Source organism: Syngnathoides biaculeatus, chromosome 20, assembly GCF_019802595.1.
Source record: "Syngnathoides biaculeatus isolate LvHL_M chromosome 20, ASM1980259v1, whole genome shotgun sequence".
In the NCBI taxonomy this organism is placed as follows: Eukaryota; Metazoa; Chordata; class Actinopteri; order Syngnathiformes; family Syngnathidae; genus Syngnathoides; species Syngnathoides biaculeatus.
The window spans coordinates 12,066,381-12,080,069 of NC_084659.1; the positions used below are offsets into that span (position 1 = coordinate 12,066,381).

Here is a 13,689-nt window from a genome sequence, read left to right on the forward strand (position 1 = left end):
TAATTTGGGTCGATGTAAAAAGTTGAAATCACCAAAAACATTGTCAGGCAATTAGTGTTAAGATAAAAAAAAATAATAATTGATGAAAAGCCTTGGCAAACATCTACCCACATGCCGAGTTTCAGGTTTTCTTTCTCTCTTTCTTGGTCCTCTTGCACTCGAGAAAGTCTGGGTGCTCACCTCACCTCTTAGGGCCCCCACCTCACATCTCAAGTCCCATCCTGCAGCCCTCAACCGCCACCATCAGGTAGGGAATGAAGTATAATAGTTTTGTTTAATATTTCACCTTTCACAGAAACCATATTAAAATAAAAAATTTATCTTCCTCCCCCATCTTTTTCCAATTTCATCCATTTTTGAAAAAGCTCGAGCAAGCCACGAGAGCGGCGCTGAAAAGATTAAGAAATGTGGGTTGCCTCCTCCTGGTCTTGTAGAATGCTTCTAAAATGAGTGTCAAGTGTGAACTTTTGTGGCTCGTTGGTCTAGGGGTATGATTCTCGCTTAGGGTGCGAGAGGTCCCGGGTTCAAATCCCGGACGAGCCCTGATAAGACATGTTCCTTGAGAATTTCAAATTGTCACATGATATACTATGTGTCAAAAAGGTTAATACTTTCCAGTCAATCAGAAGGCACTTGTGGTCAATTGTGATGGCGTGCTGAGAAGAAAAGTTGACATTGTTGACATTTCCAAAGAGAGCTTGTCGGGAATTTCAACCCCGGGACCTCTTTCAGTCCTGCTCTCCTTGTGAAGTGTTTCCCAAGAACAACAACCAACACAGAAGAGCAGACAACCTCATAACTCATCCGCAACAATCAAGCACATAACTCATCGATCATTTGCTTGCCACCCTAAACCCCGGGACCTCTCACACCCAAAGCGAGAATCATACCTCTAGACCAACGGGCCACATGCGTCACTGTGTGCCTCCATCCGCTACCATCCCGCAAAGGTTCACGGTTATCTCCTCTGTCACCCATAAAACACTGCCGATCCCACTCTTCATCTCCGCCAATCACCGTGAAACCATATCACTGTTTGTCACTCCTTCCCTTGAGGTTCTTGGTATTCCCTGGCTTCAAATTACAAGACCACAATCGATGGAAGTGATTTAACTATCACTGGATGGAGTCCTCACAGTCTTTCCCACTGCCTGCTTTCTGCTGCTCCAAAGACGCTCCACCTTTATGTTGTGTATATTTTCGTAAGTCAATAAGATATCAGCGGCGTCCCACGTTGAGGATTCACAACATTCGGTCCCAATTGAGCAAGATTTAGTTAAGCCCGATCGTCCCTCCGCCAACATGGGTATTACTCATGAACCTCTGCGGCAGAAATATATTCAGCAATAGACACCCACTCGAGAGGACCATCAGACCAAATTGCTTATCCTCACAAGGGTCACGGGAGTGCTGGAGCCTGCCCCAGCTAAAATTGGGCAAAAGCCAGATTGGACTGTGGGCTGGTTGCCAGAGAGTTGCAGGGAACTTTGCAACACCACCACTGAGCAGGAATAGAGCCCACACCACTTACATGAAAGGTTTGCGTGTGCACCACTACACCGTTAGTGACCAGCTGAGAAGGGGCTGTCTTATGTCATCTGCTTCGTGAGATTGTGATTCATTGGATATTTTCATGTATTAGAAAAGCTTCTCTTACCAGGAACTGAGCATAAGAGTCTCCTCGTTAGTATAGTGGACAGTATCTCCGCCTGTCACGCGGAAGACCGGGGTTTGATTCCCTGACAGGGAGTTAAATAAATTTTGTTTGAGCTTTTCATGGGATTTTTATTTGCGGAAAGCAAGCAGAGCAGTTTTTTTTCCAAACAGGGACCTCACGCATCTTTGGCAAATATCACAACGACTGTAGTACGCAACTGTAACTGTTGCTTGTGTGATGTCTGTCGGCAGGACCCCCAAACCACCTTGTGAGCTCGCATTGCCTATGGGTTCAGGTGCAGTTAGAAGCGGGCAGGTGTGCAAAACAAATCATGAAACACTTCAACATTCTCGGACAGCACGATTGTGGAACTTGTTAGACTGTTGGCATCACAGTTCTTGGGACCGAGGTTCAAAGTTGGAGGAGTCGTTATATTCACTTAATCCGTGTGAGGTTAAGACAATGCGGGAATCTGACTGACTATTATTGTATGAGTGATTGACAAGTCGGAAAGGTCCATTGCGGTCAATGCACTCAGCACTCCTGTTTTTGGCAACTACAGATAAAAACTCCTCATAAATCGTTTTCATTATCCTATCATCCAGTTTGTGTCCTGTTTATCCTCACACAGATCACTGGAAGATTTTTGTTGGTTAAATATAGATTTATGCCATGTTTCACAGAAATAAATAAATTTGAGAACCTTGCTTCTGTGTGTGGTGAGTGAAATGGAGTCAAATTCCACTCGTATTTATGTTAGGGTTAGCCGCTTATCCTCATGAGGGTCGCTGGAACCTTTCCCAGTGGTCATCGTGCATGGGGCGGTGTACACCCTGAACTGGTTGCAAGCCAATCGCAGGGCACATAGAGACGGACAACAGTCACACTCACAATCACACCTTGGGGCAATCAATGTTGCATGTTTTGGGGATGTGAGAGGAAACCGGAGTGCCCGGAGAAAACCCACACAAGCACGGGGAGAAGATGCAAACGGTTCAAGTACATTGTTTCTCAAATATTTTCTGTTACGAACCCCTCCAAAAAGAAGAAAAAAATTGAAAATCAAGACGAATCTAATCAAATCCTTAGATTGACAAAAGAAAAACAAAGATCAGATTACAATAAAGAAAACATTTATTATTGTGAATCATTTTCTTCAGGGTCTCACATGCCCCTCTAACTGCGTTATCGCACCGAGACCCCTGAGTTTTTTTTCTATAACTTGAAAACTGCACTTCTCACAGCCACAATCAATCAAGAACCATACTGCAAGAACAAGGCGCACAGAATTGAAAAACGTGATCACTTTTCAAACTGGCTGGTGAAATTTCCAAAGAGATCTTATCGGAGATTTCATTCCCGGGACCCCATGGAGTCCTGTTCTCCTTGAGAAATATAACCAAAGTACAAAGAACCCACAAAGAAGAGCACATGACTTCATTCCTTGTCACAAGTGCAACAAGGGTGTTTTAAATGAAGAAGATAATTACATATTTCATTGATCATTTGGGTGGCACCCAAAACAAAAATCATTTGCCTTCAACCAACACAGGAATGTTCAATGACCCCTTTGCTTGCTCCGAGGGTCACCTTGAGCCACTTGTAAGAATACTCCATAATGTGGCACTACAGATGGAATAGCTGTGGTCCTCCAGGAGTTGAACCTGGGACCTCTTACACCCAAAGTGAGACTCATACCGCCAGAGCAACGAGCCACATCAGTCACCATCCCGTAAAGTTTCGCAGCCCTGGATGATTCGGTCACCTGCCATCCACCAAACATTGCCTCTCACACTCCTCATGTCCGGCAATCACCCTGAAACCATATCCCTCTGTGTCAGTCCTTACTCTGAGATGCCTGTGGTTCTTGGTAATCCCTGGCTTCAAATTACAAGACCACAGTAGACTGGACCCATTGAACTAATACTAGATGAAGTCCTCGCTGTCGCTGCCACTGCCTGGTTTCTGCTGTTAGAGCCTCCAAAGACACACCACTTGTTGTCAACCCAGTGGACCTCTCACAAGTTCCACAAGAATATCGTGACCTCTCACCAGAATTCAGTCAGGACTTAGCAAAAGCTCTTATGAGTAAACTCGCTGCGGAGTCTGTCCTTCCTCTGGGAAACGAATCAGTCATCATCCTCGTACTAGGATGAGTACATCACGCCTTGGTGGATCAAAACCAAATGAATCAGTCTTAAGTTCTTTAGTACACAAGTTCAAGCATAAATCACTCAGTTCTCTTAAGTCAGTATAATTTTGATGATTATATCTTACAGCAAATGACAACTCCAAATGGACCATTTCTAGAAATAAAAATGTTACAACCTATTAAGAAACATCATATAGATTTATTTTTATTTTTATTTTATTTTTTTATCTAGAATTTAGCCAGTAATTTCCCAAGTGTTTCACAAATATATGTGTGAGAACTGAAATCAAGTGAGTTTTTACCATATTCATTTTTTTTTTAGCTTTGTCTGATTACCACAACTTTGGAAAGAGTTAACGCGCACAGAATATTTTCAAACAATATTTTACTATGGTGGCACTCGACTCAACATGTTCAGTGTGACCAGCACCTCATGTTCAAAAGTTCTTTGACGACAAAAAAAATAAAATTGAAAAAAAACACTCAGCCGAAGACCATCTGTTCCCAGGAAAGAAGAGCAAGAGTCTCCTCGTTAGTATAGTGGACAGTATCTCCGCTTGTCACGCGGAAGACCGGGGTTCGATTCCCCGACGGGGAGATGGATAATCTTATTGGTTTGTTTTTCGTGGGGCTCTTCTTCACGGAAAAGAAGCCGAGCAGCTTTGTTTCCAAACAAGGCCCTCACACAACTCCAGTTCGACACATCTGAAATTGTTGCTCATGTCCTATCTGTCAGCAGGACCAGCAAACTGCTTCACTCGCCGGAATTGCATTCGTAACTACAGTGGCCTGAAATTGCCAAACGTAATAAATCGGGAAACATTATAACCTTCCAGAAACCACAAAACAAACAAAGAAAATATCAAAATTACAAAAACAAATCGACAAAACACAAACTTGGAAGTAATTCATTGCCATCAGAGTATGAATTAAAATTTCTAATGTCATTTTTCAACATTGAAATCCAACCCACAAATATCAATCTATCCATTTTCTTAGCCGCTGATCCTCACCAGGGATGTAGAATTATTGCTTGAGGAAATCTGAGCAATCTTCGAGGAGGAGGCAGCCTACACCCTCAACTGGTTGCGAGCCAATCGCAGGGCAGATGGAAACAGACGACAGTCAAGAGCAATTTAGAGTCTCCAATTCTGTTTTTGGGATGTGGGAGGAAACAGGAGTGCCCTGAGAAAACCCACCCAGTCACAGGGACAACATGCAAACTCGACACAGCCTGGGTCAGAATTTGACCCGTGATCCTCAGAACTGTGAGACCAATACTCTACAGGTACCCCACCGTGCTGCCCTTATTTGATCCATATAAAATATTTGGCTCATCGTCGTAATATTTCAGAGGTTAAAGCCGCCAAGATTAAAGATTGCATAAATGTTGGTGTTGATTGTTGACAATTTTTGGGTTCATGCATGAGGCCTGGGTCAGAATTTGACCCGTGATCCTCAGAAATGTGGGCCCTGTAGCTCAGTGGGTAGAGCACTGGTTTGGTAAACCAGGGGTTGTGGGTTCGTGTCCCACTGGGGCCTCCACTCCCTGAGAAGGGTTGCGTCACAAATCGCATCCGGTGTAAAAATTGTGCCAGACATATATTTGCATTCATCTGAGATGATACTCTGTGGTGACCCCGCAAGGGACACGCTGAAAGAAACTACTTTTCATCCTCAGAACTGTGAGACCAATGCTCAACAGGTACCCCACCGTGCTGCCCTGATTTGATCCAGATAAATTGTTGGGCTAATTGTAGTAATATTTCAGAGGTTAAAGTCGCCAAGAGTAAAAATTGCATAAATGTTGGTCTTGATTGTCGACAATTTTTGGGTTCATGCATGAGGCCTGCAAGGACGTGGCACACGCCCACCGTGGTTTTACACACAAGTTAATAGATTTTTCCACATATTAAATCAGTGATTGACATAATTTTTGGGTACGAGCTGTTGTTCATGTGGTGCAATGATACATGACAGCAATGTATGATATAATGCCAACTTTAACAAACCCATTTGGAAACTCAAGCAAGGTGTATTCTTCTTTTAATTTCCAGAAAATTTCTTGAAAAAAAAGTTATTCAAATATAGACCCATACTTTGAAAACTATGTATTTTGTACAATAGTTTAGTGATGTCAACAAAAAATAAGGAAATGATTGAGAAGTAGTATATTTGTGATCTTTAATAAATGACACTTGTTAAAACAGTGAATTTGACTCAATTTGCTTGTACCGTATATCAAAGACATTTTCCCCATTAAAAATGATGATGTCGCACTCTCATCACTGATAAAGAGATGATGAAAAATCTAAACTCACACGTCACACTCACAACAAGCGATGGAAATTATCTTTGTGGGAAATATTTTACCTGGAAAACCAAATGGCACAAGAGAAGACACACTGGAGAGAAACCTTTTCTCTGCTCAGTTCGTGATCAGATTCTCTCCTCCATATTGTCCTGATCAACACGATAGGGGGTGTGTGGCTCACACACACACACACACACACACACACACACATGCACAAAAGCACACAAACACAGACACACACAGAGGTACACAAAAGTTTCAGTTTTCATGTGAAAATATTTACCCAGGTCTGTGCTAACTCTGATTCAAATGTTGATGTTTCTAGAATTGGTATGGGTGGTACAGTGGATAAGGTGGAAAGTCCTGAGTTCAATCCCGGACCTCCCTGTGTGGAGTTTGCATGTTCTCCCCGTGCTTGCGTGGCTTTTCTTCTCACATCCCAAAAAAACAAGCAACATTAATTGGACACTATAAATTGCCCCTAGGTGTGATTGTGAGTGTGGCTGTTTGTCTCAATTTCTCCTGTGATTGGCTGGGAACCAGTTCAGGGTGTACCCTGCCTCCTCCCCGTTGACAGCTGGAATCAACTCCAGTACTCCCCTTGACCTTCGTGAGGATAAGCAGCAAAGAAAATGGATGGATGAATGGATGAAGAAAAGAGAGTCACCATCAACACATCCAGGAGGAAGAAGTCATTAGGTCTTCATGAGGAAATAGAAGACTCATCTTTATTTTCATGAACCAGCAAGCATGTACACAACATTTGTTGTCTGCATTTTACTCATCAGAGTAAACACACACACTTGTTAGTGGAACACACTGGAGCATCTGGGGCGAGTGAAACAACCGGGGAGCAATTCAGGGTAACTGTGTCTTGCTCATGGACACAACAGCAGTGAGTTTGGGTGGGGTCTTCAGCCTACTGTTGTTTTCCCCATGGTGACAGTCCAGCTAAACCATTGGTCCAGGCCCATTAATTTGGATCGATGTGAAAAGTTGAAATCACCAAAAACATTGTCAGGCAATTAGTGTTAAGATTAAAAAAAATAATTGATGAAAAGCCTTGGCAAACATCGACCCACATGCCGAGTTCCATGTTTTCTTTCTCTCTTTGTCCTCTTGCACTCGAGAGTCTGGCTGCAAACCTCACCTCTTAGGACGCCCACCTCACATCTCAAGTCCCATCCTGCAGACCTCAACCGCCACAGTCAGGCAGGGAACGAAGTAGAATAATTTTGTGCAATATTTCTCCTTCCACAAAAACCATCTCAAAAACAAAAAATTATTTCCCTCCCCATCTTTTTCCAATTTTCATCCATTTTTGAAAATGCTCCACCTCAAGAAATGTGGGTTGCCTCCTCCGGGTCTGATTCTATGATTCTAAAAACATTGACATCTGCTAACTCTTGTGGCTCGTTGGTCTAGGAGTATGATTCTCGCTTTGGGTGCGAGAGGTCCCGGGTTCAAATCCCGGACGAGCCCTAATTACAGTTCTTCCTTGACAATTTCCAACTGTTGCATGCTTAAAGCTATGTGTCAAAGAGGTTAATACTTTGCTTTGTTGGTTTTGTGCACTGACACTCATTTGATTTCTGTTACAATCCCTCACAGGAAAAATGAAAATAAATTGCAAAACCCCTTTCCCACAGTGCGTTGCACTTTACATAAGGGATACTTCAATATAATCCTTATAATCGTTGAAGAAAGTACAAAAGACAGATATTGATCCATGTTCAATAAAGATATTTACTTGTGGTCATCATTTTCACTTGGAAGGCGCGACAAAGTTGCATGCGACATGAAAGCAAAGGTGTCATCTTGTGGTCCATTGGTCGGGGGGCATGATTCTTGCTGATTGTGCGAGAGGTCCCAGGTTCAAAGACCTCGGTATTGAAAACAATGAATATAAAATATGATGACATGAAATTGAAAAATATAGATTTCTGTTATCGGATGGTGTGTCGGTGGGATGGTGGATCAGCTGGTAAAGCGATGGGCTCACAGTTCTGAGGACACAGGTTCGATCCTGCCCACATCTGTGTAGAGTTTGCATGTTCTCCCTGTGCCTATGTGGGTTTTCTCTGGCCACACTGGTTACTGAGGTGACTCAAATTGACTGGTGGGTCCCATTGGTCAGTTGCTTTGTTTTCTTCGAGTCGGACGTGGCTCAAGCAAACAGGAGGTGGAGGTCGAGCACCCTCTCATATGGAGGCAGGATATAAAGCTTGAATGTTTTGGACAATGACAGTTCTTCCAGCCAACTGTGCTTGTTCGAGTTCAAGATTGGGAAATGCTGTTGTCACCATTTGTCTTGGGAATTTTCTGTCAGTGGCATTAGATTGTTTTAGTTCATTGACTATGATCAGCTCAATAACATTAGATCCAATGATTGGTTGGCCAAGCTTGTCACCTTTCATTACGAGACTACAGATGTTCAGTGAAGTGGTGGGAGCGTCCCCTGAAGCTAAACTAAAGGTTGCCTCTCCCCAGCCCACACACGACATGTTCTCTCCATTGGCTATTACTGTGTCTAAAGGGCCCACTCTGTCCAAAATTTCTGAAATGTCTCTGAGTTTTGTGTCTGGCAGAATACATTTCTTTCCATACCTCATCAATAATTGTCACTTGCGAGCCAGAATCCCACCAAGCTTGAACATCTTGACCTTGAATTAGACAATAGGTCACTTGCACAACTTCAGAACAAGTGCATTGTGGGTAATAATTTTTCGTGTGTCGGCCATTTTCGGAGGTTGTAAACAGTTCTTAAACTTTGTCTACATACCAGCATCGCGTTCATTGTATCTGCACTTTCTATGGCGTTTTCCAAGTATTTCGAGGATCTGTCGGCTGATCTGAAACCCTACTACAGGCAGAAAATCAGTTTATGTGACGATCTGGACCCGTATAGTCTATCGAAAGCTGATTTTGCGACTGAAAAATGTTGGCCGAGAGTGGAATACCCCGACATTGTGAACTACTTGGTGCTTACAACCAACAGCCTGAGTAACCCACAGATGAAGGCCTACAAGTCCTTGGACGCTTACAATTACTTTGTAAGCGGGTGGATTCAGAGTGTCCTCTGCAAAACGTTGTCTGAAGAAAAGGTTTAAATCGTTGCCCGAGTAAGTAACTTGTAATCACCCGGGACAGAGTGCGTAACTCACTGTTGTTGTTGTTGTTGTTGTTTCTGCTTAGCCATTATGGCCTTTTCAGGTCCGACAAATCGGACCGATTAGGGAAAAAGATCTATGACAAATAAATATTACACCATCTTTTAAATTTATTTAAAGGAGCATTAAGTAATGTGACAATAATTAAAATGTACAAGGTGTAAATGACTAAGTACTAACAAATTATAGCGTGAATGTCTGAATGTAGCCCTAATAGTAATACTAGCCCTAATACAACAGTAGCGGCTTTCTATTTGTTCACATTTGCCTTACTCAAATGTTTGCAGATAGAAAGCCGCTACTGTTGTATTAAGGCTAATGCAGCCCTATGGGGGGCACAAACCAGTGAAATCTGTAGGCCGGTCCCAAGCCCGGATAAATGCAGAGGGTTGCGTCAGGAAGGGCATCCGGCGTAAAAAAAACTGTGCCAAACAAATATGAGCGTTCATCTAAAGAATCCCATACCGGATCGGTCGTGGCCCGGGTTAACAACGCCCGCCCCCGGCACTGCTAACCTGCAGGGCGTCGGTGGAAATTCAGCTACTGTGGGTCGAAGACAAAGAAGAGGAGGAAACCGGATCCAGCGTCAGAAGAAAAAGAGGAATGCACAGAGCCTACAACTGAGTGTAGGGACTTTGAATGTTGGGACTATGACAGGAAAAGCTCAGGAGTTGGTTGACATGATGATTAGGAGAAAGGTTGATATTCTGTGCATCCAAGAGAGCAGGTGGAAAGGTAGTAAGGCTAGAAGTTTAGGAGCAGGGTTTAAATTATTCTACCACAGAGTAGATGGGAAGAGGAATGGAGTAGGGGTTATTTTGAAGGAAGAGCTGGCTAAGAATGTCTTGGAGGTGAAAAGAGTATCAGATCGAGTGATGAGACTAAAATTTGAAATTGAGGGTGTTATGTATAATGTGGTTAGCGGCTATGCCCCACAGGTAGGATGTGACCTAGAGTTGAAAGAGAAATTCTGGAAGGAACTAGATGAAGTAGTTCTGAGCATCCCAGACAGCGAGAGAGTTGTGATTGGTGCAGATTGTAATGGACACGTTGGCGAAGGAAACAGGGGCGATGAAGAAGTGATGGGTAAGTACGGCATCCAGGAAAGGAACTTTGAGGGACAGATGGTGGTGGACTTTGCAAAAAGGATGGAGATGGCTGTAGTGAACACTTATTTCCAGAAGAGGGAGGAACATATAGTGACCTACAAGAGCGGAGGTAGAACCACGCAGGTAGATTATATTTTGTGCAGACGATGTAATCTGAAGGAGGTTACTGACTGTAAAGTAGTGGTAGGGGAGAGTGTGGCTCGACAGCATAGGATGGTAGTATGTAGGATGACTCTGGTGGTGGGTAGGAAGATTAAGAAGACAAAAGTAGAGCAGAGAACCATGTGGTGGAAGCTGAGAAAGGAAGAATGTTGTTCAGATTACATCGTCTGCACAAAATATAATCCACCTGCGTGCTTCGACCTCTGCTCTTGTAGGTCACTATATGTTCCTCCCTCTTCTGGAAATAAGTGTTCACTACAGCCATCTCCATCCTTTTTGCAAAGTCCACCACCATCTGTCCCTCAAAGTTCCTTTCCTGGATGCCGTACTTACCCATCACTTTTTCATCGCCCCTGTTTCCTTTACCAATATGTCCATTACAATCTGCACCAATCACAACTCTCTCGCTGTCTGGGATGCTCAGAACTACTTCATCTAGTTCCTTCCAGAATTTCTCTTTCAACTCTACCCCTACTCCATTTCTCTTCCCATATACTCTGTGGTAGAATAATTTAAACCCTGCTCCTAAACTTCTAGCCTTACTACCATTCCACCTGCTCTCTTGGATGCACAGAATAACAACCTTTCTCCGAATCATCATGTCAACCAACTCCTGAGCTTTTCCTGTCATAGTCCCAACATTCAAAGTCCCTACACTCAGTTGTAGGCTCTGTGTATTCCTCTTTTTCTTCTGACGCTGGATCCGGTTTCCTCCTCTTCTTTGTCTTCGACCTACAGTAGCTGAATTTCCACCGACGCCCTGCAGGTTAGCAGTGCCGGGGGCGGGCGTTGTTAACTCGGGCCACGATCGATCCGGTATGGGATTCTTTAGATGAACGCTCATATTTGTTTGGCACAGTTTTTACGCCGGATGCCCTTCCTGACGCAACCCTCTGCATTTATCCGGGCTTGGGACCGGCCGACAGATTGCACTGGTTTGTGCCCCCATAGGGCTGCATTCAACAGGAGACGTGAGTGTCAGAAGTAAAACATTACTCGCAATCAGGTATTAGACTAAAATGATCTATTACAGCGGGTAGGCACAAATCCTTTGATCCTAACAGTTCTCAATCATACACATTTCACGACTGGAACGAATGATGAATATTGAATTGTCTACAGAACTAAGTGGTAGCAGTAAGACATGGGGGTATAGCTCAGTGGTAGAGCATTTGACTGCAGATCAAGAGGTCTCCAGTTCAACTCTGGATGCCCCCTTCTTCCTACTTTGTTCAGAGATGGCATGAATTTAGGGTTTTGGTCATCTCATGAGCAAAAAAATCCTCCCCTCAAAGATGGTAGAAAATTCCCCACTCGTGACTTGAATGACAAATACAGTGCAAGCTTTTTAGACACTGATTCACTGGTCGGCCATTTCAGAGACTTGTCTTGGTTGCCAATTATATACCCGACTATTGAGTTTATGTAGTGGTGTGATGCTATTGTGCTCTAATAGGAACACGATGTGGAAGCGCGGTTTTATTTTGAAAGGCAGCACTTTCATTTATTCTTTTTTGTTCTTTTCAACATCATTGTGTGTTAAAAATCTTCATTGTAGGGGAAAATGCCATTGAATTGTTGGAAGATCTGAGAAACACAGAAAATAGGCTGTGTGTTTATTTTGAAGCCACATTTATCATGTGGTAGGAAGAAATACTTCCTCTTGTTTGTGAGATTCCTGGTGGAAGGCACACTTTTTGTTCTCCTCCACTCATTTTCATTGTTTTGTTTTAGAATGTGAATATTAGTTAGTTTAAAACATTTGCAAAGCAGGTTTAGTCACAGAGGCAGGGTGTTTAATGTGTTTCATGAATTTCAAACAGAAACTCGCTAGCTGGAGAAGTGGAGACGTTGTCAAGGTCCGTGTGCATCATTAGTAGGTGGCCATGTGTTTTGTGCAGTGTGAATGAGTGTCAGCAGAAGCCGCGTGGTGACCGTGTTCTTGACGTTGCAGAGTTTTGAGAGTAATTCTGAAGAGAAATCTATGAACATCTGTGAATATGTCTCCTTTATAATACAGCTATGCGAGTTTATGCAAGTTTTTTCATATTCTTTTCATCTGCTGCAATGTAAATCAGATGTTATTTGTTTTTGTGATATATTTCCTCTTGTTTGATGGACTCCTGAGTGTCAGAGTTTGAGAGTAATTGTGAAGTGAAATCTGTTCACATCTCTGAATCTGTCTCTTTTATAATACACAGTTGATTAAACCAGGTTGAGACCAGCCAATGTGTGTGTCTTCTCATTCATCATCCAAAAAAAATACACAACGCAGAAACAATAGACAGGCACGGGGAGAACATAAAAACTCTCCACAGGTAGGACTGGGAATGAAACTTGGACCTCAAAACCGTACCATGATTCTAAAATTGGTGTCAACAATGAAGGTTTGTGGCTCGTTGGTCTAGGGGTATGATTCTTGCTTACGGTCCGAGACGTCTTGGCTTCAACTCCTGGATGACACCCTCTAAAACGTTGTCATGTGGTATACCCTGTGACAAAAACATCTCTCCTTTGGCTTGTTGGTCTTGTGCAATAATTCTCAATTGTTTCCTGTTACAAGCCCCCCAGAAAAATAAATAAATAAATTCAGAGCCCCCCCAGAGTAAACACCTATGTAACATTGTATATAAAACATAATCTAATGTAATCCTAATAAAACATTCAGGAAACTGCAAAAGAAAGAACGGTTGCTCGATTTACGAAAAATAATACATTCATTGTTTGGGATTCATTTTCACTAGGGTGGTGCTAAAACACGACATGTGACACGAGAGCCACGGGTTCCAATCCTGGTCGAGTGGCATGATTAAAAAAAAAAAAATGTCAATAGGTACATCTTGTGTCTTGTTAGTCGAGGCAGGACCATGCTTCTTGCTTCGGGTGCAAGAGGTCCCAGGTTCAAAGACCTCGGTATTTTCAACACTATGAATGTAAAATTGAAATTGAAAAATATAGATTTCTGTTACAGGATGGTGCGTAAAGTACCACAAACCAGAAAAGTCAGACATTTGGATTCACACAAGTATAAAATGGATTCCCTCAGGAAAATAAAATTTGCCACAACTGACAGAGGGCAAACATGCAGTGTGGGGCAGGTGCGTTAACACAATTAAATAAAAACC

The 13,689-nt window shown here is 42.8% G+C and overlaps 4 non-coding genes across 4 annotated transcripts; all 4 read left to right on the forward strand.

Annotated features, from left to right (window-relative positions):
• The first annotated feature begins 471 nt into the window (after positions 1–471).
• Positions 472–543, forward strand: trnap-agg (transfer RNA proline (anticodon AGG)). Its single transcript has one exon. It is a non-coding gene; the product is annotated as a tRNA-Pro (tRNA).
• Positions 544–4,335: 3,792 nt separating this feature from the next.
• trnad-guc (transfer RNA aspartic acid (anticodon GUC)) lies at positions 4,336–4,407 on the forward strand. The gene has a single exon. It is a non-coding gene; the product is annotated as a tRNA-Asp (tRNA).
• Positions 4,408–7,533: 3,126 nt separating this feature from the next.
• Positions 7,534–7,605, forward strand: trnap-ugg (transfer RNA proline (anticodon UGG)). The gene has a single exon. It is a non-coding gene; the product is annotated as a tRNA-Pro (tRNA).
• A 4,105-nt stretch (positions 7,606–11,710) lies between these two features.
• Positions 11,711–11,782, forward strand: trnac-gca (transfer RNA cysteine (anticodon GCA)). The gene has a single exon. It is a non-coding gene; the product is annotated as a tRNA-Cys (tRNA).
• The last annotated feature ends 1,907 nt before the right edge of the window (positions 11,783–13,689 follow it).